Raw genomic sequence first — 25,210 nt, forward strand, 5'->3', positions numbered from 1 at the left:
TATAGCTGCTGCTTCCCTGTCTTGTCTAATAGACACAATGTCACAGCAGGTATCCTGGTCCTCTGACTTATATCTTGTTGTTCCCTCTTCTGAGGTGTTCTCTGAGACTCAGGTACAGGAGTTTTGTTATGGATGGATCAGATGAAGCTAGGCATCACAGAATCACTTTTGATCAGATGTGGTTTTAAATGGTCTCTATTGCAAAAGAATGCTTATTTGTTTATGGATGCTAGCTATGTTATATACATGCAACAAAGAAATTGTGGGTTATATTTAGCTATGTATGAACAAAAATTAAAATAGGTTATAGGCCATGAATTTGAAGAGAGCAAAGGGAATTATTTACATAAGAGGGATCTGAGAAGCAAGGTAAAGGGAAAATGCTACAATTATATTTTAACTTCAAAAAATATAAAAAAATACAAACATTTTTGAAAAGAAAAGTTGGGGTAATAAAAAAATATGAGATGAGTAATGAAACGTATAGAAGAGGGTAGAATAAAATCCAATATGAAAAGGTCAGAATGACTCCAATCACATCAAATAGCCCTTGTTAAGACCATAATAATGTTGTTTTATGCATATAATTTTAGAGTCTAATTTTGATAAGAGTAAAATATCAACAAAATAATTAATATATGCTAATCTATTATGTAAAGCAAACTCTATGTTGCCTTTTAAAATTTTGTTTAAACTGTTTTAAAAATACCTTCACTTATTTTGTACAATTAAATATATTCACTTTCTTAAACAAAATGTGTTGCTTCTTTTAATGACATTGCTAAACACATTCAGGGGAACATGATGCAGAAAGAAGCAGTTCCCTGATCTTTTGTTACCAAATTATATTGTGAATCCAAGTTATATAATTTTAAATACTAAGAAGAAATTATTGTGTAGTCATTCAGTTTACAACCAAGAATTACTGCCTTTGATATAAGTATATGTTAAACTTGTATCTCATATCATTGCCTTGAATACCATTTTGAAATGCTAATATTTTGTATTGACAGAGGATGAAATTTGACACGTGTCTACTGTTAGATTCTGGTAGTTAGAATTATAACAACACTAATATTCAGTGTTAGGTTATTTTTATTGAATGAGGACTGTGGATATTTCATTCTTTAAGATTTATATATATATTATACTCCTTTTGTCAAACTTCTAAACCATGTACTTAGGGTACTGTTTTTTAACTTAGAGGATATTTTTAATGGTTCAATGCCTATCAAGTAGCTAAGTGTAACTTTTTTTACTAATAATCAAGAAAAAAAATGATAAATGTTGTGCACCAATTTTAAATATGATTATTTATCATAGTAAGAGTGGTTTGATTTTCTGTCTATTTGTTGCCTGTTTGGTATAGTCCACATGCATGGCTGATGCCCAGGCAGGCCAGAGAAGGCATCAGATTCACTGGAATGGAAATTACAGATGATTGTAAGCCTCATGTGGATACTAACAATTAGACTGCAGTCGCCTGGAGGAACAGATAGCACATATAACTGCTAGTCGATCTCTCCAGCCACATTTATATACCAACTTTAATGAGGAAATGCAAATTCTTATTGAATCAAAGAACTAAAGAGTAGTATTATAATTTTCTAAAATTGAGACTACAATTACTACAGAAGCTTACTTTAAAATGCATTGACTTGAGTTAAAGAAATTCCTAATTATGATCAGTATTAGTAAATTGAATGAAAAATTCTAAAATAAAAATGAAAGCATTTATGGATTCATTGTTAAATAAAATGTTCATAAAATGATAGAATATAAAAGTTATATCATGTTATTCAAAATCAAAACCAGAAAGTCTTCAAATTTTATGATAATTAAAGCTATACTACTGATAATTTTTAAATAAAAGCAAACATTAATCTGAAATACATACATTCTCAAGCAATTATTTCAAAGACATGAAGTTAATAATACCTTTTTTAAATATGCTCTCCCTGACATTTTGGGAAGCAGGATGCGCATTTAGAGACCAGACACGTATATCAAGGCACAAGGTTAAGTATTTCAATGTCTCTGACTGCACCACTATAATCACTACTTCATTTACTAGTGAATGGTGTCTATGACATTCAGTGAATAAACATTATTGTCTTGAGAGCTATTTCCATCTACCAACCAAACACAAAGGACTCCATACATCTCCACAATCTGAGCATCAATTTAGATTTTCTCCTCTGTTTCACAACATGGAGAGATAAGTAAGATAAAGTTATAATCCTCTTAATAGTAAAGTTCATAGATATACTTACTGTTGAGAATGTTAAGTTTAACGACTATATTTTAAATACTTTTTATATTGATCTTCCAAAATATGTACGTTTAATGTGAGAACTCAAAATTAGTGAACAGTCAATCAAACTAGTATGTACAAAATATATTTCTTTAATTACAAATTCTGTCACATATATTAATGGCAATAGGAAAGAGGTCTGTGATAAGTCTAGTATACATCTACTACTATCAGTTCCTGTTCTCAAGGTCTACAGTAATTTTATGACATACTGCATGAAAATACACTGCTGGTCTCTGAGACCTAAATGTAAGTTCATTTACAACCATATTCTGAGACAAAGGCAGGGCTATTTTACCTCAGCCTTTCCTTCTCTCTTTCCTTTCCCAAATAAAGAACTAGAATCACCTATTGCTCTATAATGAAAATTACATTATATAATCAATAAAAATAAATGAACAAAAACAAGTAACTAAATATAGTAGACAGCTTCAAAAGGCTCTGAGAAGAAGGAGAAGGAAGGTTCAAGGCCCAGCTAAGCATGTTATTCAAAGCTCTACCTGAACACTTTGATTACATAATTGTGCCCATGCTCTTGGCAATGACCATCTGTTGCCTTTTATTGAGGCCATGAGTATTTCCTCTGAGATGGGTATCCCCAACACCGAGCTCACAAATGTGAATTTGAATATCTGGTTTGGATGGCAGTGATTAGATGACTGATACCGTCTACGTCCATCCGTATTCTCTAACATCTATATTCATCATTTATGTATTGGATGCTGCTGAATGTTTACTTTCCAAATTTCCCATAGATGCAGTCTAAATCTATCAGGAATAACATTTGCCATATTTTGTAGAATTACATACACATATATTATGAATATATGAGAAAGATTTAGTATTTGATAATTATTTTAATAAAATATAGAACCTATCTTCCCTGTATTGACTGAAAATAGTGTATAATCAGATACTGTAGCTTTTACCAACCTAAAATAATAGGAAAATAAATTATGAAAAATTATATTATGAAATAAAAATAAAGTATCTTTAAAGTTGTTTTGTTCTAAGTTTGTTACCCAGTGAATTACATATACCAATATTATTATGATTTAGAAAAGTTAAAACTTTATAGTTAAATATCTCTGATATATGATAGTAAAATTTGAAGAACTTGCTAAATTTCTCTCTTCATTCTAAAAATACAAGGCATTAAGGAAAACAATGATGCCAAATCAACTGCGTATTGAATTCTTGTCCAATTTTAGTAGCTGCGCTATTCTTTTGAGTTGTAAGGAACTAAGAGCTTTGTCTGCAACATCAGCTAATAAATTATGCACTACTGTCTAGTACTGACGAGACGTTTGGATTAACCTTTGTATACAAGTTACTATGCATCATCATATGTGAAGGTGATGCGGTGGCATTTAAAACTTAGAGATCTTGAGTTGAGTAGATAAAAGCTTTTCTTCAGATTTGGAAAGGGAACTTGAAAAATATAAGACGCCAAAAGTAAGCTCAAGCTGAAGGATTCATAATACTGAGAGAGAAAGTAGGATGGCAAAATATATAACATGTAGGATTTCTTGAGCTTTTCTTTTATCCGTTATAATAAATATTGATTAACAATGTAGAAACAGAAAAAAATGTAAGAAAGCTGCATGTATAATTGGCCAGTAAATAACTTATTTAAACTTATTCTTAACTTTATTGAGTTTTTAAGATGAAGATGTGTTCTTAAGAGAAGACTTTGATATTCTGTTTAAAGTCCAAACACTTTTTGAAGAAATTTAATATTCTAACAAGACATTTGTCTCTGTTTAAGGTCATTCTTACAACATTGAAAAGAGAACAGGCTGACAATTTATGAAGCAAATGTCTTCAAACTACCCACAGTATAGGGCAAACTTACATTACCTGTCAAAGCTACACTGAGCAATGGAAAGAAAAGACAACTGTACAGAGAATTTTCTATATTCATGTCAGTTTCCTCTGTGCTGGATGTGCCACTGGAGAACTACAAAGAATCCCATTCCTTCTCTGAATAAAAATTAACAAAGAGAACTCTAACAAAGAATATAGGTCATTTCAATACGTTAGAAAAAAAAATCTACTGTCTGAAGACATACCCATTTCTGTCAGTAATCACGCAATCCAATTTGAAAGAAATATTCAGAAGCATATGTTAATCTCAATATAGGGAAGAATATTATAAATGCACAAATTAGTACTTAGATTGTGGCAGACCAGTAATACATATATTTGGCAGAATAGTTAAATATATTCAGCAGATGAGTAGTCTTTTCCACGTGCTCATGAAATTTCATACTACAGATAACTTTCAAATTTTTATTCTTATGTTCTTTCTTCATTATTACCATTGTGTCTGTGGGATACATGCCACAATGGGTATGGGGGCAGAATACTTCTGCCATCGTGGGTTATGGAATCAACTCAATTCATCATTCCTGTGGAACCAGAACTATCAACAGCTGTGCTATTCTTCTGACCTCACAAGTAACCTTCTATTACTGGAAGCTGTAAGCAATTGTTTGATACAGAAATGAATACAGGAATGACTGCATGGAAAGTTTCTCCATTGAGTATGATCTTACACTCAATTGCTTATTCATTCTTTTTCCACTGTGATAGTTAGAATTTCAGTTATGTCTCAATAACTGTGGCTACATAATAAAATTCTACTGGTTCAAATATAAGGCTCTCAATATATGTAGAAAATTAATTTGTAGAGTAGATCGATATATGTGTGTGTATGCATCTGTATAAATTGATATTTATCTTAAGTATAATTAAGAAGTAATTTAATGTATCTATGAGGAATAAATATTGTATGATTAATTTTACTCCCAAATCATCAATTTTGGTATATATTAATGAAAACTGTTTGAGTTGCATGCAAGCTTACCATCTATTTTATTTGTTTCACTTTATGAATCAAATATACTGATATATCTATGATTTATGACATGATCCAACTTTTCAGTTCTGAAAGAAAATCAGAGCACCTCTAAAGAGGCTTGATAGGTGGTGTTCATTCTTTTTATTGTTATTTCTTTACTGTACTAAATATATTTGCATTAATATTAGAATAAAGGTATGTGAAATTTTTTCTTAATGATTGATATGGACAATGCTATCATTAGAAATGTTGTCATGGAATGGGTAAGAATGCAGTTTTAGCAAGGCATGGGGAGCAGGCCAATAAGTAGCCTATTTCCTTGGTCACTGATTCAGATACTGCCTATGAGTTCCTGCATTATGTAGCTACCTTGACTGCACTTAATGATGGACTCTAACCTGTAAACCAATTAAACCCTTCTTTCTCCTAGTTTCTTTGCTTGATGATGTTTATCACAGCAGAAGAAATATATCACAATGGTACTTCAGGCTTTTAATAGCTTGACACAGATATTTTGGCTTGTTGTCGATTATTGAGATTCCATACTTTTTGTAAACATAATTTTATGATGATAAATTAATTCTTCACAAACTAAAAAGAGTTTTCTCTCATATGACCGCAGGGTTGTTACATTGTATTTCTGTTCCTAGTTTTGTGACACAATCTTTCTCTCTTTGCTTTTAACTTACTGTTATGTGGAAAGAATTCCTACATCATGAATAGACCTGGAGATCAATCAGTAAAACAGTGCTGCAAATTCTTATCAAACTATCCTTAAAATGAATAATTAAAAATTTCATCACACTAGGTGGCAGCTAGGATTGAAGAGCATTTGAGGCTCAGTATAGATCTTCTGTTTTCTTACTACTTGCTCATTTGAATTACTTGTGTGGATATTATTGGTGTTAATCATCTATTGAATGTATAGCTAGAAAGGATTCTCTCCTTCTCTGTATGCTTGCTCTCTACCATATTATACCCTTTTGTGGTACAGAGATTTTGAGTTTTCCAAATCAACAAAGGAACTTATCTTTTCAAAAGATGGAGACTACTTCAAAGTCATCAACTCGTCAAAATGCAGAAAAGCGTTTGGGATCCCTAACCAGTTCATGTCTCAACAATATAATGCACGCACAGAGATTCAGAAGAAATAGTGGCAGAGGAGACAGGTTACAATATGAGATATAGCACATGGGTACCACCTGATAGATAGTGCATTCTACTCCTTACATGAAAGCTGTACCCATTAAATTTCAAAAATATGGCTCCTGAAACAAGGCCTGCCCAATGACAAATCAGTTGAAATGCCAACGTAGTTAGTGAAAATTTGACAAAATCCCTTCCACCTCTTGGTGAACAGATTCAGGTTGCCAACGGATGTTAGTAAGTAAAAAGAATCAGTTTTCTCTAGAAAAGAACTTCAATTTGTTTACTGTACTACATGTTTTATTTCATAATTTCCACAATTGTTCTTAAAATTTATTATGTTGTTTCTAAGTAAATAAGCTCCCATAAGGACAGTTTAAATTTTGCAGGCTTTAATTAGTTCTTACAGGACTCAAATCCTTAGTGTAATTTCTCTCTATTTTATACTATGTATTAGTCACCCTTAAATTATTTTTTTAATAAATATATCCCCTCATCTCTGGCTTCTGTTTCTTTCATTGTTACATATATGTACACAGCTATATATGCATACATATACAATCTTAAGTATGAGTACAATCAGCTCTCTTCCAAACAATGTAACTTGCATTTATATTACTGGAAAATAATCTCGTTTGTTATTTTCATTGCTTGTGATCTAGACATTCACACATGCTAGAAAAGTGTTACACCTCTCTGGTATATTACCTTCTGCAATTAAAATTATCTTTGCAAGAACATTTATTTTTGCAAAGCTACTAAACAATCAATTTAGAAAAATCAGAAATTGGAAACTGAGCCCTAAAAAACAGAATAATTACTCTGTATATTAAAGTGAAGAAATAGCCATACTCTAAATCTAAGTCTATGTCAAAGAATGTCACTATATTGATAAGTGAGGAAAGATTCTTACTAAGGCTTATAATAAAATCATTTTCCTAAGTTGCTATATTTCTAAGATTTAAAAATACATCTGTTTATTGACTTCAATGATTAAAATGTTTTCTCTGTATGTTTGACCTATGTATCACCTGTCAGATAAATGCCTAACATATGAGATATGCATTTAAATAATAATTCAAACATGGGTTTTAGTGATGAATCACAACAGTAAATATTGTATCAAAATTCTATTTCCAGAAGGCTTCAAAGTATCTGATTGACCCAAGGGGAGATTTTAATTTCTCCATGTTTAACTTTGTGAGGAAAAATGATGTGGGTTATCTTTTAAATAATAAATAATTTGGAACTATTTTAGTTTTTAATGAAGGTCTCTTTTCTCCATTTGAATTTCAATGAATTTCTAAAATTATTTTTAATAGTGATTTATTCATAAAGACCTATAAGAATTATGCAAAATTTCATGCTTAATGAAATCAATTTATTTTATGAGTCAAATTTATCTTTGTCATTGTAAACTTTTATTTATCTATCATCTATTTACTATATATCTATATATCATCCATCTATCATCTATCCATCTATCTACTCATTATCTGACATCTATCTATCATCTATCTATCTATCTATCATCTATCTATCTATCTATCTATCTATCTATCTATCTATCATCTATCATCTATCTAATCTCTCAGCTATCTTTTTGCCATCTATCTATATACTTTCTATTCATGTGCATTAAACATGTGTATATCCATTTGCCATTCAGCAAATAATCTCTAGTCAAAGTTGTTAATCATTTTGCATCACCCTGATGTGGGATTCCCCCTCTGTATGGTGTGAATTTATTTTATTACCATTGGTTAATAAAGAAGCTGCTTTGATCTATGGCAGGACAAAATAGAACAAGGTGGGAAAACCAAACCGAATTCAGGAAGAAAGAAGACAATGTCAGGCAGATGCCATGTAGCTGCCAAAGGAGAAAGAAGCCAAAACATTACAATTAGGCCACAGCCTCGTGGTGACACATAGAATTGTAAAAATGTGTCAAATTAAGATATAAAATCTAGGTAGGAATATGCCTAAACTATTGGCCAAATCGTGTTATTAATATAGTTTTGTGTGATTATTCGGGTGTGGGCAGTCAGGAACAAAAGAACAGTCTCTTCCTATATTACCCTATCATCCTCTGGGGAAGATGCAGTAGAACATTATTCCCAGAAACTAGACAAATGCTTCACTCAACCTTTGAGTGTGGTTTTGAAAAGACTTCTTTTCTCCTCAAAATGTAATAAAATTTCCTCGATGTTTAACTGTGGTTCCTAGTCCTGAGTGTCTTAAGAAGAGCTTCAGGCTCCTCCCACCTCCCCACTCAATTGGGGAAAGAGCTGGACATTTTTTTTTTTTTTTTTTTTTTTTTTTTTTTTGGTTTTCGAGACAGGGTTTCTCTGTAGCTTTTGGTTCCTGTCCTGGAACTAGCTTTTGTAGACCAGGTTGACCTCGAACTCACAGAGATCCGCCTGCCTCTGCCTCCCGAGTGCTGAGATTAAAGGCGTGCGCCACCACAGCCCAGCAAGAGCTGGAAATTTTGATAGTGCAGTTTAACCCTATGTTTATTTTTTTTTCATTTATTTTCCTTTCTGTTTTCTATTTGTAATATGTTTAGTACTAGGTGAGAAATGGTCTTGAAATTTAATGATATAAAATATAGATATCTAGACTTTAGAAATTCCATGGATATGAAAACCCCATTTTAAAACTTAATTTATCTTGCAAGCTTGGCAATAACAACAAAAAAGTATACGATTTAAGTTTTATGAGTTCAACCATAGTGCCAGTGGCATTGGACTTGCAATGGTGTTATAACAGTAGGCACTGAAAACAATTAATAAACAAAGTTAATTCATCTTCACTGATCTAATATTGGAGATCACAGGACATATAAATGGAGTGTTGAAGGAGCAAGCAAATGTTCCAGCATTGTGGAAATCAGTTTCCCAGACAACCATTGCAGTGATACATGGTACTAATACAACCATGAAAACTTAGATAGCTGGACCCATACAATGATTTATATCATCTCATACCTTTTTACTTGCTTAAGCAAAAGAACACAAATCTTACATTTTCATATTTTTGTATATTTAATTGTGATTAAATAATTAATACTACCAAATTTTTTGATTTGACACATAGGAAAGTACGAGATAAGAGAAAACAGAATGTGTGTTACACACACACACACAAAGTATTGAGCCGTGCATATCTCAATTGCAGAGCCAGAAAACACCAGAAAATGCAATGATTCTTGATCCTAATTGCTCAAAATCATATTAGTGAACAGAAATGAGATATATCAGGAGGAGACAAGAGCTACATATATTTCAAGAGAAACTGATATAACTCATTAAATCCAAAACCCATGTGGCTAAACCTGTGCACTAAAATAAGAATTTACCATCATTAAATAAACTTGCTGACAAAGAGAGAAAGAAATTCTCTCTCATTAGAGTTTATTTAAACAGATGTTACCAGATAGCATAAGCAGTTAGAACAACCTTTCTATTTATAGAAACTAAATGCAGTAAAAAAATGTTGTTTGAGGACATTTTAGAAGCTAAGATGAGAATAGGAGCAAAAGAAAAGCAGGGAAATTTTTAATGTGTATTAAAACAAATATACATAAAAATATTTACATGATGTGTTTTTAAACAATATAGATGTGTAAGACTCTTAGATGAAAGTTAACTAGCAATATATCTGGAAATCTATTATGAACACTGATTTTTAAAATTCTTGCAATGAAGTTTATGTACAATGAAATATATTTTACTATATCCATTTACATTAGTGATGTCAAAATTCCTTTAAAACAGAGTTCAAGTGATTAATGATTTAAAAGGAACATTTTCTTCGTCTGTCTCTATGTCTCCCTGTCCGTTTCTAAATCTGTCTGTCTCTGTGTATGTAGGTATGCAATCATGTGTGCACATACCTTGAGAAGCCAAGATTTAATAGAGTGTCTTCTTTGGTTTCTTTTTTCTTTATTGTTTTTTAAGGAGCCTCTAGTTGAAATTAGAAAATACTTGTATATTTCTCAACTTTATGCTTCCCAGAACACAAAATTATCTCCCTTTATATATTCACATATGTTATTCTCTGAATAACTATTTTGACATCTTTATATTTTCTTTATAGTTTACTGATAGATTCAGATAAATTTATAAATTTCTAAAGAACATATATTCAGTATTCCTTGAAATATAATTATAACCAAAAGTGACTTCTAGCATTCTTTCTGAGCTCACCTTTAAATTTTTCATTAAAAAAGTCATAATAAGTACAGAAATAATCAATTTGGAAAAATGTCAGGATTCTTTCTAAACAAGAAGATTTCTAACATACACAAAATTAAATTCTTCCAAAATTTACTTTGAAAAATATCAAACATAAAGAGAATTAGAAGTACCTCTAGAACCTTTGCTGCATTAATATCAGTCTAATTGTGTGTACTTCAGTAAATTCTGTCCTGATTTACCTTATAGCAAAATCCTATATAAGACAAATATTTCAGGAATTTAGTCTATAATTTTGATTCAAATTTTTAATATTAATAGAAAAAGAGAAGTAAATATACTTGACATTGTTCAAAACCTAATACTATCTTAGAAAAATATGCATTAATCAGATGTGCATCAATAGACAAATTGAATGATTTGGAGTCTGTACAAAAATTATTTGACAATTCTATATGCATGTATAATTTACAATATATTCACAAAAATGAAATTTATAAAAAGTGAATAAAGGAAAGTATATATTTTAGTATTATTTAGAATTAGTATTTAAAGATAGAAGTTTTAAAATATTTTTTTACCTTAAATCTTATAGTCCCAATAAAATGTTTGATACCTTGGATAAATAGCTGTATTATATACAATTTAAAGAAATATACAAACTATATGCATATATGATTGTATATAATATAAATATAGTATATATAAATAGATAAAACATTTCCTGACAACAAATTATAAAAATGTTATGTATAAGCAATTGGTGTAGCACACAAAATCTTTCATTAAAGATAAGAGCAAACTCCCACATTACTGAGGTGTGTTTGCTTGCTTGACATAAATATTCAATATTGGCGGAATATTTAACAGTGCAGAAAATATAAAATACTAGGTGTTTTAGAGTTGGTCCATGTTTTATTTTTTAATCAGTACTGCTGAGAACATTTCATCACATAAATATGTATGTACAGAGTAGGAAAATTACCAAGACTACATCAGAAATTTCTGCAAATTTATCCTAGGCAGAAATCAAAACTGACTCTGATTCATTTTTATAACAATTTATTAGTAGCTTTTAAATTACTCTAATACAATAAACCCTCTAATACAATATAGTGCAATACATATTGTGTATATATATATATATATTTATATTTATATATTACATAAATGGTGAAGAATGACAAAAATATTTAAATTATTAGCCCTCTTTGGTTAACTATATCTTTGTAAGAACAGAAAATTTTGTCTGCTTCCATCAGAAGTTGGATGTACGTTTCTATGCTGATATTTAAGACAGTTAACCTGACTACAGGGCAAGGCCAATTCAGGCACCCTCTCCAGTGTTGCTTAGGGTCTTAGCTGGAGTCATTGTGGATTTCTTGGAATTTCTGTAGTACTGTTTCTTGTTAGCCCCATAATGGCTCCCTCAATCAAGATGTCTTTTTGTTTTCTGTCTCTGTCCTTTCCCCATCTCAACCATCCTTTTCTATCTGGTTCTTCTCCATCCTCCTTTTCTCCCCTCTGCTCTCCTTTCTCCCATAACCCTTATGCTCCCAATTTTCTCAGGACATCTTCTCTCTTTCCCCTTCCCAGGCAGATATATGCATGTTTATGTTAGGGTTCTCCTTGTTATTTAGCTTAGCTGGGGGCATGGACTAAAGGCTCCTTATCCTTTGCCTTACAGTTAGTATACACCTATGAGTATGTACACACCATGCTCATCTCTTCAGGTCTAGGTTACTTCACTCAGGGTTGTTTTTTACAGTTCTATCCATTTGCATGCAAATTTTAAGATGTCATTGGACTGAGCTCCCAAAGTCCAGTCAAAGAGATGGAAGAATGAGAATAAGAGTAAAGGGTTCGAGATCATGATAGGGATACCCACTGAAACAACTTATCTGAGTTAATGGAAGCCTTCCAACTCTGGCCTGACAATGAGGAGCCAGCATAGGACTAAACTAAGCCCTCTGAATGTTGGTGACAGTTGTATGGCTGGAGCAGACTATGACAGGGTGGCCACAAGCAGTGAGACCAAGATTTATCCCTACTTCTTGTTTTGGTTATCTGGAAGGATACCTTGTTCAGCCTAGATATAGTGGGAGTGTCTTGGTCCTGCCTCAGACCAATGTGCTAGACTTTGTAGACTCCCCATGGGAGCCTTATACTCTCTAAGGAGTGAATGAGGGGTGGGATGGGGTTGGGAGGGGGGATGGTGAAGGAAGCAGGAGGAAGGGAGACAATGGAAAATGCATTTGGCATGTAAAATGAGAAAAGATAGTTTTTAAAAACATAAATTTGAAAAAAGAACAGAAAACTTTGTATTTACAATAGAAACAATACACTGCACAGCATATAACCTTCTCAAATCTGAGGTGTGATTCAAGAGGTAGACTTTGGATAACGAGATGGCAGGGCACAACAGCAAAAGGGAGGGTATCGTGCTTAAGCACATACTACTATTGTAAGAGAATTGGGATTTGAGTACCAGTTTATACATCAGGACATTAACAATTATTTATAAATCCAGCTCATGCCCACACATAATTAAAAACAATAGAAATTAATCTAAAATATTGTCTTAAAAATAAATAATTATGTTTATAAGAATCTGTAGAGAATTTGATCTAAAAGTTGCTACCAGGTGGGAATGAAGAAGTATTTTTATATATGGGATTCTGGAGTTATCTCATTCTACCCGCAATGGGCATTAAAATCTTCATTAACACTTTAAGAGATTATCCCTGGAAGTGCCATGATTCATGATTCTTAGACTAAACATCTGTAGTCTAAATTAGCTTTTGATAAGACAAACATGGTGATATATGTACCTTAAAATTGAAAATATATTAAATAAAATTACATCATTGAGCAATTTTGAAAATACTTTAGGACCAGAAACCTGAAAGTCATATTAATAGCATTATTTTAATACAAAGGGAGTCAAAACAGAAATATTTAGTAGGATTTTTTCAAATGGCCTAAAGAGCACTAATGTTGCAATTTTCCACATAGAGATAAAATGAGTCTTTAAAAGCAATGCTGCTCAAAAGTGGCTTGCTTCATTACAATTAACCATTAAAAATTTTATAAGGTTATAGCTTTATATATGGGGTAAAGAAGTGCTAGGATGACTTCTATTGGTGATGAAACTAGAATTCATGTATTTTAAATTAAAAAGCAAACAGTGACTTTCCTACTGTAGTACTAAGACACCATGACGAAGATGGCATAGAATACAGAGTTTATTGAGATTAGTTTCAGAATGAGTACATGGCCCTCATGACAACAGGCAGATGGGTATGATGTCAGAGCAGCTGTTGAGAGGTCACATGCTGAGATAACAACCATGAGCAGAGAGAGAGCTATCTTGGAATAACATGTACTTGTTTTTTTAACTTTTTATTACAACACTGTTTGACTGATGACTCAGACAAATTTCTAACTAGCTCTTACATCTTAAATTAACATATTTCTATTAGTCTATGTATTGCCACGAGGCCAAGTCATTGCCTCATTTTCTACATGTCTTGTTTCCTTGGCTGCTGCGTGGCATCTTTCCCTTTCAGCATCTCTGTGGCATCTGCCTGACTCTGTCTTTTTTTTTCCCTGTATTCATTTTAGTTTTCCCACCTAGCTATAGTCTGCCCTGTCATAGGCCAAAGCAGTTTCTTTATTAACCAATGGTAATAAAATGTATTCACAGGATACAAAGGGGAATCCCACATCATCCCCATTTTCTGTCAGCATGTACATATTAAACCACAGAGCCCACCCATAGTGACACACCTGCTTCAATAAGACCAAACCACCTAATCCTTTCCTAAGGTCCCACCAACTGATGATCAATAATCCAAATATATGACTCTCTATAGGGGTCATTCGATACAAACGCAATAATATTGCTTAAAACTCATGAGTTAGAATATATTACAGAGAAATATTTTTTTTTTTGAGAAATGTGATATAATCAGTGAAAACTATTGTCAGACTCCCAGCTGGAACTTGAGAAGGTTAAAAGTAGTAAAAACAATATTTAAGCATTTGCATAAATAGTTTTGTCTTTTTCTTAAACATAAGACTTCTTGTAACCTTGCAAATAATTGCTAGCACCATTTTTCAGAAATTTAAATAGAAAATGCATTAAATTTAATGAAATGATCATATTAAACCCAAAGAAATGAGAACTTCAAAGCTTTTTCTAAAGGACATTAAAAGTGTAAGCAGCATCAGTCTTGGGAAGGATTACTTTAATTAGAAAGTTAGATATTCAACTAATGAAAGGAGTGAAAGCTTTCTTTAGTATGTATTTCACTTACAGCATCTTGATACCGTTGATTTTTTTTTCCAAGAGGCATATTTTCTGATGACTAGGGCCATTACCTGCAGATTAGAGTAGCATCCAGCTGAGAAACATAATTGTGAATACTGTAAAATACAGATAATTTTGTGCACTTAATTTGTAAGTTGCAAGTTTTATAGATAAATATTACTATTGAGCAGTTAATGGGGAACAATTTTTATGGTTCTCGATGGCTTTAGATTACGGTTAATGAAGCCAAAAAGGTCAGTAAATGGATTCAATTTAGAAAAACGTCATTTGTAAAGATTAAACTGAAGCCTTCATGATATTTCTGTGGTCATTTTTTCCTTCATGTTGAGCTGTTGGTGCCATGATCTACCAATTCTGAAATATTTTTAGTACCAGTAATTATGGAACAAATTCTTTTTTTTCTCAAAAATTCAAACTCAAATAGAAACTCAAAACCTTATCTCAAAGATAGAACCTTTAATGAAGCCATTAAAACTTAGTGAGGCCATAATGGACTTTTATTCACTTACCACGCCTGACTTTTTTTAAAAAAAATTAAATAACATGCATGCACAAAGGGAGAGCTGAGCGAGTGCAAAGATACTACCAGAAGACAACCTGCAAACTCTGATGTCTTTTACACTACCAGGTTGTATAATTGTTAGTAAATAAATTCCTGTACTTCAAATCATTTGGTTTGTGGTCTCTAAATGTGTGGTAGTAACTATGAAAGATGACCTAAGGGGTCAAAAATGACAAGACTCTCATCTAATCAATGTACTTCCTTCTCTGTATTGGTTATATATAACAAAAAAAAAAAACTATTATGTTCTTCAAGACAGGGCTACGACGCAGGACAGTTCCAACCCAAATGTGGATATTTATAAGGCACTGGATTGCCTCTTACTCTGACATGCAAATATAATATAAAAAAAAAACCTTTAAAGAGTAGACTCCAAGCCAGGATCATCTGGAACCTGAGAATGTTATAGTGCATGAATCACAGTTATAACTTACAACTGAGCTCTCATCAATTCTGATACCCTTTGTTTCCAGGTCACTAATCACTGAGATATGACAAGAGTTGCAGTACTTGAGAACCCCACAAATATAAGCCAGCAAAAGTAATGAAACAGTGAAGGGTGCGGGCAGAGCTGAAGTAACAAATTTCATGTGTAGCACAGGCACTATAGCACTGGGACTGCTTTTATATTTCACCTAGAAGAGAGGGTTGGGTTTAGGGTTAGAGTAAGGAAAGATGGTTTAATTGAAAATTTTATTATATTAGTTTTTGAATTATTTTTTCTTGTTATCGGCCCAGAGCCCGGTTTATATCATACCACTTAGCCATAGTCAAAGTGTAATTGTGTTTGGCAAGGAAGCCAACAACAGCTCATGACAACTTATGTTTCCCCATTAAAATGATAACATCAAACATTCAAGGTAACATTAGAAAATCCAGGATGTAGAAAATTTGAAGACACTTGTTTTAAGTTTTCATTTGACTCCTCTATTAGCATCTGCAATGCATTTTTAATCAAAAATTTCAGGGTTTTCAGTTTGCCATCAAATCAGTATTTAAATAGTGTTATTATAGAAATAAATTGCTTGCATCAGCCGTGCTTATCTTTAAGCAACACTGAAAATGGTCACCGTATTTAAAGGCCAGAGGAGTGTAATTCATAATATAAACTGCACATAAATTTTCTTTTGTTGTGAAGGAAACACTCAGTTATTCACGACATCGAATCATTTTGAAGATGCCTACACACAATATCAGTTTCCACCACCATGTCAGCAGAGAGAAAAAGATTTCTGCATTTTGGCTAAGAGTTCACCAAGGGGCTCTACAATGACCAATTAAAATGCTCCATATGAAAATAAAGACTTTACTTCTTTTTTTCCATTTCTACTCTGTGAGTGAACTTTTAAACTCTGTTGTACTTAACAACACTGTTGTTCACTCTGTAAGGTGCCAGGATAATACTGCTGAATGAAATGGATGTGTAAGCTTAAAAACAAACATCATAAAAGTATATTCCTAGCCCGGTTGCTCCAAATGTGAAGAAAAATGGAGACAAGGCTAACGCACGCCAACAGGGAGTGTTTTCTCTCCATGCTAAAAGTGAAAAACTGTGCATTTCAAACTGAACTTTGCGAACAAATATAAAAGTTGTAAAGATATATTAAGTGAGAAAAATAAGCTGAGTTGTTTGTGTTTTGTTATTTATTTTGTCAGAAAGTATAAAAACTCAAAACTTCTCTACTTCAGATAACCTTAATCCTCTATCATAAGGACAGAAAAACTCCATTTTTCAGCTATTTCTCTTACATAGTGATTTATCTTTCAACCTAGGCTGTGGCATTTAAAATATAAGAGCTATTTTTTCTACAAGGTTGTACAACATTTTTCTAAGGTAATGATTTACTCTGAAAGAGGTAAAAATCATATAAAAGGTCACATTGTAAAATAGGAAAAAAAACACGTGGCTACTAATAAACCAGAGTCATTTATCAATTATAAAATACTATCAATTAATAAGAAATCAATTAAAAGGGCATAATTAGTAGAGAGAAACATAGCATGGTTTCATGTCTTAATGGCATGTATGTAAGAATGTGCACTGTGAGGGAGAAAAGCAGAGGACTGGAATCCCCACACAGCAAAAGTCAACTTTGTGCAGCGTCCCTTTATAGCTTCTGTGAGCTGAACTCAGGTCCTCTGCATGGGTGCCATGTACTTTTAATTGTTGAGCCGTCTCTCCAGGCCCATACTTTATGTCATTTTCAAGAAAACACAAAATGTATTATCATTACTATTATTTAATATTTTTGATTTAACAAAGGGTAGTTGCATGTTCAAATATTAAATTTATAGCCCATTTATATTGAATGTGTATGATTTTAAATAGGTTCATTGAAATAAAATAATACTAAAATTAAATGCAATGAAATACTCTTACAGTACTGTTAAAATATTTTAAAGACTAACTTATTTAGTGTGTGCCTGTGTGTTTCTGTGTGTGTTCTACAGTCTGCATGCCATGGCTTAGGAGTGGCCAGGGGTCAGTATTTCTAGACTCTGTTCTGTCCTTCCATCTTGGTTCTGAGATAGAATCTATGCTTTTTTAATAGCTGTTTATTCTATGAGAGTTTCCCTAGATAGATTCTGCCAGATTCTCGGAATTGCCTTCCAGTTTGAGAAATGCTAGGATTATAGCTATCAGATACCACATTCGGTTTCATATGTGGATTCCTGAAATTGATGTCAGGTCAAGAATCTTGTTCAAATTATATGGGCATTTTTTTGGAACTATGATCATGTAGAAAGTGGAGTTGAAAGAGAGGTTTTATGTAAAAAGTGGGTTGAAAGAAGGGTGCACCCAAAAAGTGGCATTGTTCATGTTTTGCAGGTGAAGTCTGAAGAGTCACGAACTATGAGTCTGTAGTGAGTATACACACACCAACATTCTTTCTTACAATGGCAAGAGACAATCGCGGGCTGATTTTAGAAACTCACAGAATTCTGTTCTCCCATGCCAGATTTTGCAAGATATGCCCTTTTTATTTTTTTTATTTATTGTTATTATTATTATTATTATTATTATTATTATTATTATTATTGGTTTTTCGAGACAGGGTTTCTCTGTGGCTTTGGAGCCTGTCCTGGAACTAGCTCTGTAGACCAGGCTGGTCTCGAACTCACAGAGATCCACCTGCCTCTGCCTCCCGAGTGCTGGGATTAAAGGCGTGCGCCACCACCGCCCGGCTGATTTGCCCTTTTTAAAAAAGGTTTCGATACCAAGCCTCCTTCTATAACCACAAATGTTTTGATACTGACTATTCAACCTAGACTGGCTTTGAAATTGTGACAATAATCCTGTCTCACCTCTTCTGAGTTGAGAATACAGTGTCACCAATCTGCAATTCCCCCCCCAAAAAATTAAATAAGTCAGAGAATATCAGGCCTGTTCAGTTCACTTACAGTAGAGGGGCAGCACTTTGACAACATTCAACTTAGGTTATTTTGTATCTTATGAAGTTTTTTTTTTTTTTTTATAAAAAAAGTGAAAACAGAGGATGTCTTTTGATTAGAGTTGATATGGCACTACTTTTTGTTAAATTACTTTCAGAAAAAAAAACCTACATGAAATCAACGACATAAGATAAATTAGAAAGCATGTTTTTAAAAGCCTTCCTTCAACCTACATTCAAATATGTCCTTTAGGTTATTAGTTCTCTTTCTGTCTATTGTGCATCAAATTCAGCTTATATCAGTGGGAAAAAACACATACTTTTTATACTTCTCTTACTGGATCTTATGTATTATTAGGTGCTATTTCTTAATTATATTATTTGTGAATTCCATTATAATTTAATTATGCCTCTATTTATTATTTTCTTTTGTATATGTGTCCAAGTTTCCTTTGGCAAGTATTTGATTTAAATAATTTTTACATATATACTAAAATTAAGTTTAATTAAAACTAAAATGTATAGAGTATTTATGATCAGAGCAATACATACTTTTAAAATAACATTAGCATTCATAATAATTTTTCTTCTGAAAGGGAAATCAAAATTTAATGACATCATAATTTTCTTTCAGTGTCTTCCTGAAAGTAGAATATTGAAAACTAAATATTGGCATGGGCGTAGCTTACAGGAGTTAAAAGAATATGGTGTTAGCTGGGCGGTGGTGTCACAGGCCTTTAATCCCAGCACTCGGGAGGCAGAGGCCAGCCTGGTCTACAAGAGCTAGTTCCAGGACAGGAAACAAGAGGCTACGGAGAAACCCTGTCTTGAAAAATAAAAAAAAAAAAATGATATTTATGATCATTACAAATTGTTACACACGTGAGTATAACACAGTTGAGCATCATTAAAATGTGCAATTACTAGGTGTCAGTAATATGAAGAAGTGAGAGTCTCTGCATTTTGATCATCAAATACTTCATGTTGATGAGTGAAATGATATTGAAACCCAGATAAAAGGAAAAACGTAAGATTTTTAAATAAAAAAAATGAGGTTTATAGAGACTAAAATATTTAGTATGATGTCCAAGATGTTCAGTTTTCAGAGGTGGTACATCTATAATATGCTGTTTATTAATATCACACATCCATATTGATAGATGGTTAGTTATGAAACATTTGGGGAGCAATGATCATGAATTACCTTTTAATCACAAATGAATTTTCTATTGTCATAAAACAATTATAAATTTTGCATATTAAAGCAATACAAATATATTATTTAAAGCTTTGTCAGATAGAATTTAAGTGCAAATCAACTGATAACCTTAGATTGGGTTTCTACTGCTGTGAAGAGACACCATGACCACAGTAATTCTTATACAAAACTAGATAAATAAAAAAATAAATAAATAAAAAAAAATAAATAAATAAATAAAATCATTTAATTAGGACTAGTAGGTGGCATTCAGGCAGATATAGTGCTGGAGTAGGCGCTAGGAACTGCAGCTATGTGTGTCAGAGGACCAGCAGGTGATGGTTCAATTACAAGGAGGTCAGTTTGGGATAGTCAAGACTCTGAGACCACAGGCTGCCAAATACCTTTTGGTTCTGCTGTGTCTTTGCCTGTTTGTAGCTGCCTTTCTTCCTCTGGTATCTAGCACGGTGTGAATGAATTTGCCTGTATTGTAGTATGTTTATCTTCTGGAATATCCCATTCTCCTGGGCATTTTTACCTGTGCATTACTATGGCGATGAGTTAGAAAAAATTAGAAGGAAAAATTCATGAATAAAAATCGAGTTGAAGAGAAACATCAGGAATGAGAGAATAAGGAAGAATAAAAAAGGAGTTGGAAGGAAACCATAAAGAATAAATATGGAAGGAGAAGGAAAACATCAGGAAAATTAGGAATGGAGAAGACAAAAAAGAATAAAGAAAATGTCTGAAAGACACCGTCAATGGCGTCTGTGAATGTCTTTTCCCTTTACCCCCTCAAATAAAAAAGTTTAGTATGGGCTGACTCTGTAGATTCCCTATGAGACCTGTGCTGCTGAAGCCTGGTTCCCCAGACAGCGAAAAGGTACTAACTTTATAATCCTTATTTTCTCAAGTTCACTGATCAATACCCCCCCCGAAAAAAAAAACCTGAGATTAAAGTTCATAGAAAGATTAGAATAGATATTCATATTTATTGGTTAAATATTTTTGAAGTACATGTGTTATAGCTGAGACATTCCTCTACTGTATTGCCTCGTAAGGCTTTAATGCATTTCTAGCTCTAATCCAAGAATTTGTGATCCTCTTTTGATGTTGAGTTCTCCCTTTGTTTCATAATTAATCAAGTTTATTGCAGCAACTTTAATTCCTCTTCCTTTGAAGCCGTTTTATGCTTATTCTTTCCACTGTCATAACTGTTCAGAGCTAGATGGTAAACACAAGTGAGAGAAAAAATATTTCATACCTATACTGTTGAAAATAATCCAGTATTTCTTTGAACACATTTTAACAACTTTGGTGTATGGGTCAGCAGGCAGTTTCTTATGAAATGCTTCTTTTATGAATCTTATATTGTAATAGTTTCAAAAATCAAAGGTAAAACGTTTTAAATGGCTCAAAGAAAAGAAGAAAATCTATTTCTTCTATTTTCAGAAATTGAATATATATTAAATGTACATTTATCTGACACTACATTAAAAATATGTTTTCTGTTTAATAAATATAAACGTGTATGAGAAATCATAAGCAGCAATGTGTAGTATGTATTTCGTTTACAAAAATGTATTCCAAATCAACACATAATTTGAAAGATACAAAAATCGCAGAATTATCTCTATAATTTTTGAAGTGTGTGAAATATTTTTTTCAGAAATTAGTGCACTGTGTTTTACTGTCATTGTGCTAAGTGAAAGTATGGTGTATAAGTATTTAAATAAACATTAAAAGTTTTAGATTATGGGCTTATTCCAGAAAACGTGTTTCAGCTATGTAACCACACTAAATTATATTATTTTGTAATTTATAACCATATTCAAATCAAGACTTCCACCCATATATTCTGTGGGTATTATAGAATTTGCAAACAACATACATGTGCAAATTAAATCATAAAGAGATATGTGTGTGCTTATTTTTCTGTGTGTGCATATGCAGTTTTGTCAGCACCAAATATTAAATAGGTGATCTTTTTTTCCCTACTACTTTTTGAATCTTTTGGCAAAGATGAGACAAACCATGGCTTTGGTTTATTCATTGTTCCAAAATTCTGTTCCACTGCTCTCCATGTTTTTTTATACCAGTACCAGGAGGTTTTGTCACTAACGCTTTGCAATGTAATTTAAGTTCTGATGTTTTGATACATTTAGCTGTGTTCTTACTCAAGATTGATTTCACTAAATAAACATATCTATCTTATCATCTATTATTTTCAATGGGTTTTCATTATTAAATTCTCTAAATCATTTGGTCATCTTCAGCATTAAATAGAAAATGTGTCATGCTCCTCTCTATATCATAGCCCCTTTGTATTATGTCATCAGCTTTCTTTTCCCTATTCTTATGCATGTCAGGACTTAGAAATTGAAGCTTCAGCAATAATCATTTTCTGGTTTTGCTTTTTCCAGAAAGTTATGCAGGGTAACAGTCTACAGTTTTCCACAAAATACAGAACAATTCTTCTTCTTCTAGGTATTGATTTCTAATTCTAATATTTCTTTGAAGGAAAATAGTATGTTTATGTGAATAGTATAGTAATATTTGTATTTTAACACACTGGATATTATTATTAAACTGAATTACTAGCACCAATGCTCGTTAGAATGTGTGAAAACAAAGGATGAGTGTAGCTTTTCACAAGCGTTGAGGTGATCTGAAGGAAGCATCTGGAAATATTTAGGAGAGAAGAAACATTTTAGTTGTTGTGTTGTTAAGAAATGAACATTTTAGCTGGGTGGTGGTGGCACATGCCTTTAATACCAGCACTCAGGAGGCAGAGGCAGGCGGATCTCTGTGAGTTCAAAGCCAGCCTGGTCTACAAGAGCTAGTTCCAGGACAGGCTCCAAATCTACAGAGAAACCCTGTCTCGAAAGGCATGTGACAAGTGAGCAAGACTATGCAGTGTGTGTTACCACATTCCAGGATGTGAAATAGTAAGTGTTGTAGTCTGAATCATACAGGAAGGAAGAATACAGTTACAAAAATGGATTTGCAGCTAATGACAAATTAGCTATCAATCTAATTAACATAATAATGCAAATTAGCATAAAATGTAGATAGACTCGTGTGTACTCTAGGAAATGAAAAAAGACCTTTCAATAAAATTACTTTTTTATGCATTAGAAATAGAGAACTGCAGCCTCCCGGTTGTGATGTACTAAAGCCTAATCACTCAGGTAAAGATGGCATTTCACCTTTACTTCAGATTGCACAGCCCGTGCTCTGAACCTGACAACTCTTAGTACTAATAAACACAGTTACTTTTGTCTGCAAGTTTAGTTGCTCTTTTCTTTAATGTTTGTAGTTAATGTGATAGAATTTCAGCAATTGTAACATGTGAACAAGCACTGGTATTTTTGTTAATAATGGATAATGAAGACATGGTTTGTAGTCTGAACGCTTGCAACAGCCTGGTGGGTGTCTTCCATCGTGAATCAGATCATGAAAGGTCTAAAGAACAAAGACAAACACAGTGATGGGAAAGAGGATGCTGCTTCTTTTAATTGTATGTAAGGATAATATACCAGTGATATGGCATTTTCATCAATGGGATCTTAATACTTTTAAATTCTTGAAAGCTTTCCTTTACACTCTATGCAGTGACATAGAGTGTTTTTTTTTAAATTACTTTCACCTTGAACTTACTTTTTGTCATTTTTCTATTTTTATTGAAAATAGATTCTTTTCTTATACAATATATTCTGAATGCATTTTCCCCTCTTAAACAGGTTCACGTTTCTGAAACAGGTTCACGTAAGAGAATAATAGTACTGAATCTAAACATATTTATTTTCTAGAGTACAGTAATACATAAGGTATAAATATTTTTTTCTGCTATAATTTCTATAAGGAAAAAAATTTTAAATATATATGTAAATCTGTGATTATAATGGAAGCAGAAGGGCAGGAACAGGTTGCCTTTGAGTTTCAGGCTAGAATGATTCAATAGAGATCATTTGAAGAATTACAAGGTGGTGTGTCTACACAGATCGGCAGCAATTCTACCATCTGGAAGCTTTAATTTCCTGCAGCTAGACACTTTGAAATAGCTACTCGTCTCTTACGGTAAACTCAGCATTTCTGCTGTCCTGGCAGGTACACACTGAATGTAACGTCTGCCCCTAGCTATTAAGTCATTCTTGTCAGATTACCTCTCTCCCCCAGACAGACTGGAGCCTGTGGAGTGAGCCCTTGGCTGGGTGTTGCAGGTGGCAAGCTGGAGCCAGCATCAACTGTAACTAGTCTATGCCTCACAGGTTGCAGTTCCTAGATGTACAGGCATCAAGCAAGTGGTGGAACATGGCAGAAACAGCAAAGAGGAAGAACCCCAGAAATAAGAAAGAAAACCTTACATCCAAAAGCTCACATATCTGTAAAAGATACAGAGACTGAGATAGAGACACAGACAAGAGACCATGGTGGAGGACAGAGTGCACGTACAGATACAGGTAATTGAGTTATCAAAAAAGGAATAAATTCTGATGGGAAAAACAAGAGAAGACAGTGATGATTGTAGCTCAAAATATGAACACTCAGAGCATTACTTTGATCATCTTTAATAGGTTACCATGGCATTAAGAAAGAAGGGAAAGACAGCTAGATAGAGACAGCGTCTGGCCAAGGCTTGAACAAAATATTCCAATAAAAATTTAAGTAGTTCTTCATTTTGATTAGCAAAATTGTCCTTTCTGTAAATATATACAAATGTATATTAAAAAATTTTGTACATTTATACATATAATGATAATGGTAACCATGTAGCTGTCATAATAAAAGAAAAACATTTGGTGAAAATGTTACAAGAATTTCTATAACAGCTCTAATAAAAGGGAAATACTGATTCATTGAAGACATAGATACATTATTGTGTTTTCACTGTCGAAAGTCACTTCAATGTAACTACAAATATACAAGACCTATTTGATCTAGTTCAGGTGAAATGTCTCAAGTGTGTAAAGGCACTGTAACTTGTTGAATGGAGAATGATCCTTAGACCTCACATTAAGGAGGAAGGAAATAATCAACTCCACAAAGTTGTTCTCTGACCTCTTGAAGTACACCCAGATACCACAGTATCCACACATACATCTTGCATTTTTCCCTTCCCTCCCTCCCTCCCTCCCTCCCTCCCTCCCTCCCTCCCTCCGTCCATTGGCTATTTTGTCATAGCAGCAGAAGGAAACTGATACAG

The sequence above is a fragment of the Alexandromys fortis genome, unplaced genomic scaffold, assembly GCF_014885135.2.
Source record: "Alexandromys fortis isolate MF-2015 unplaced genomic scaffold, M_Fortis_MF-2015_v1.1 scaffold_53, whole genome shotgun sequence".
Lineage (NCBI taxonomy): Eukaryota > Metazoa > Chordata > Mammalia > Rodentia > Cricetidae > Alexandromys > Alexandromys fortis.